The sequence below is a fragment of the Lissotriton helveticus genome, chromosome 4_1, assembly GCF_964261635.1.
Source record: "Lissotriton helveticus chromosome 4_1, aLisHel1.1, whole genome shotgun sequence".
Classification (NCBI taxonomy): domain Eukaryota; kingdom Metazoa; phylum Chordata; class Amphibia; order Caudata; family Salamandridae; genus Lissotriton; species Lissotriton helveticus.
Genome location: NC_136063.1, coordinates 1,400,201,661 through 1,400,205,171, shown reverse-complemented (window position 1 = coordinate 1,400,205,171; position 3,511 = coordinate 1,400,201,661).

The window sequence follows — 3,511 nt, the reverse complement described above, 5'->3', positions numbered from 1 at the left end:
GCTAGCTGTTTAAGGTTCTATGTACATGATAAATAGCATCAGGTGGAGGTATAACCATTGTTAGATGGTACAAAAGATGTTGGTGCTTTTTATTCAGAAGGTTGGGAAACGGACGCTTAAGAGTACTATTAAATATCTTCCAAACTAAGAATTTCACACATACTATTTGGGCATGAGGAATGGTATTTGAAACAAAAAAATGACTATTTCAGGTAAATATTGTTAGCATATGTTTGTACATAACTTTATTTAGAGTATATAAAAAAGAAGTAATAATGTTTTGTTACTTTGTGATTGTTGGAGATGTCCCATATTTACGTAAGAAATTGCTGTTCGAAAAAACATTTAAGATATGTTTTTTCTAAATTTTACATTATTAATGAAAATGTTGAATGTTTTTTTTAAAGACAATCTTATTGATTGTCTTTTTTTTGCCCGCTGTTATATGATGAGTACTATTGAACTCACTGTTTTCAGTGTAATTCAATATATTCTGAGAACAGCAACATAAGATACATAACATACTGTACAAATTATTTTGTATTGTGAAATATATATTATAACTCAATTTTTTCTTCTCTTCCACAGATACTATATTTATAAAAATGTTTTTTTAACTTTTCATTACTTATAAGGTAAGTATGACAAACAAAACATACTTTCTCATCACTCTCTTATTTCTCTTCCACTTTTCCACTTTCTTCACTCTGTCCCTTAGTCTCCTTTCTTTACTCATCTTAGTCCCCTTCCCTCACTCTCCTTACTCCCCTTCATTCACCTTTACACTCTTTCTCTCACCATCAGTACCCTTCCCTCACCCTCACTTACCTTCTCCTGCTCCCTCTTTCCTCTCTGTGTCCTCACTTCTCTTTTCTTTCTTGCTCCATCACTACCCTTCTTTTGCTCTATCCCTCACTCTTTTCTCTCTTCCCCCTCACTCGCTTTCCTTCACACCATCCTTCACTCACTTTCAGTCACTCCCCTTCTCTTATTCCCTCACTTCCTTTTGCTCACTCCCCTTCCTTTATTCCCTCCCTCACTCCCCTTTCCTCCATCCGTCTCTAAGTCTCTTCCTCTGTCTCAGTCACTATAACTGCCTCACTCCCTCACAGTCCCTCACTCTCCCTCTCTTTCTCTCTCTCACTGTCTCTCTCTCTCTTCACCACTCTTCATTTTCTTTCCTCTCTCTTTCCATAAATCCTTCTCTCTCACTCACTACTTTTTCCTCTCTCTTAATATGCTTCTTTTCCCCTCACTCCCCTTCCCTTACCCTCATATCCCTTCCCTCACTGTCACTGCCCTTCACTCAATCTCACTCCTCTTCCCCTACTTCATATTCTCCTCTCTGTGCATCACTCCCATTCCCTTTCTCCTGCTCCCATTCCCTCACTGCCCCTCACTCTCTTTCCCTCACTCCATCCGTCAGTCCCCTTCCCTCACTCCCCTTTCCTCATTCCCTTTTGCTTACTTCCATTCCTTTAGTCCCTCACTCCCCTTCACTACATTTCTCTCTCCCTCTCGCCCTCTGTCTCACTCAGTCTAACCGCTTCACTCCCTCTCAGTCACTCGCTCTTTCTGTATTTCTCTCTCTCTCACTCTCTCCCTCTCTCTCTCTCCCTCACCCTTCCTCTCTTTCCCTTTCTGTTTCCTTCACTCCTACTTTATCCCTCAGTCCCCTTTCCTCTCTCTTAATCTCCTTCCTTCTCTCTCATTCCCCTTTCGTTACCCTCATACCCCTTCTCTCACTGTTACTGCCTTACACTCACCCTCAGTACTTTTCCCTCACTCCCCTTCCCTCACTCTCTTTCCTTCACTCCTCTTTCCTCACTCCCTCACTCCATCTCACTTACTCCCCTTCGTTCACTCCCTCACTTTTTTTTCCTCCATGTTTCTCTCCCTGTCTCCCTCCGTCTCACTCACTCTAACTGCCTCACTCTCTCTCAGTCCCTTGCTCTCACTCTCTCTCCCTCTTTCCCTCTCTCTACCTTACCCTTAATCTTCTTTCCTCTGTCTTTCTACCATTCCTCCACTCTCCCTCACTCACTTTCCTTCTCTCTTATTTTTCTTCCTTCTCCCTCATTCCCCTTCCCTCACCCTCATACCCCTTCCCTAACTATCACTGCCCTTCACTCACCGTCACTCCCCTTCCCCCACTACACTTCCTCCTGTCTGTATCTCACACCCCTTCCCTTTCCCGCTCTCTTTCCCTCACTCCCCCTCACTCTCCTTCCCTCATTGAAATCCTTACTCCCCTTCTCTCACTCCCCTTTCCAAACTCCCTCCATCCCCTCACTCTACTTCTCTCTCCCTCACTCCCCATCTCTCACTTTCCCTTACCCCTCTTTTCTCACCCTCATACCCCTTCCCTCACCGTCACTACACAACCACTACATTAGCATAGCAGTTGACACCAGAACTGTTTTCAAATTGAAAATCAACAACCTCTTCAATAAAATCCTTTTTCTTTTTGGTTACTATCACTGGTTCATCTAGTTTTTTTCTTTTCTCTGCAACCTCGCTACAATTTTTCTCAAATCTTCTTTTTCGACTTACCACACGCTTTTCAAATACTGGATATTGAGGTAAATTGGGAGCATATTCTCTTCTTAACCTATTATACTCTTTTACACAATTTACATCTGCACTCATCTTTGACTCATCAAAATCAATCAAGTATAATCCAGATAAAGTTCTGACTCGAGATAAAGCAACATATGCCATACCCTCTTTAAACACAGTACTTCCAATATTCACCAAAGCACTATCTACACTTAAACCTTGAGATTTATGAATAGTCACCGCATATACCAAACAAACAGGAAACTGTTTTCGGCTGACATATACATCTTTTACAAGCAAAAAACGAGCTGAACAACGACTCAATTGTTGTACTTCTTCAATTTCATCAAATTTGATTTTCAAAAATTCAATGTCATCTCTATTTGGGTAATTCACAAAATCAACAACACTACCCATTGCTCCATTTACTAAACCTCTTTCCACATGTAAATTACGTCGTAAATTGATCCCACAATTTATACATGCATATAGATTCTTTTCTACACCAGCAGTTTTAGATATTGATTTCTCTAAAGAATCCAATTTTGACTTCAACTTTTCTTACAAAATATTAGTCTCTTACCTTCACTCCCCTTACCCTGCTCTACTTCTCCCTCTCCGTCTCTTACTCCCCTTCCCTGTCTCTGTCTCCTGCTCCCCTTTTCCCACTCCCCCTCCCTCACCTTCCTTTCCTTATTGCCCTCCCCTTACTCTTTCACTCCCCTTACCTCACTCCCCTACCATTAGTCCCCTTGTTTCAGTCACTCTTTGACTCCCCTTTCCTCACTCACCATACTACCCTTTCCTCACTCATTCCCTGAGTCCCTTCCTCCCCTTCACCTAGTCATTTCAGTCATTCATTTATCCACTACACATTCATTCAAAAAAAGTATGACACAGTATATAAGAAATATAGCTCTTCTTTGAGAAGTGAAGTTAGTTCTTACAAGAA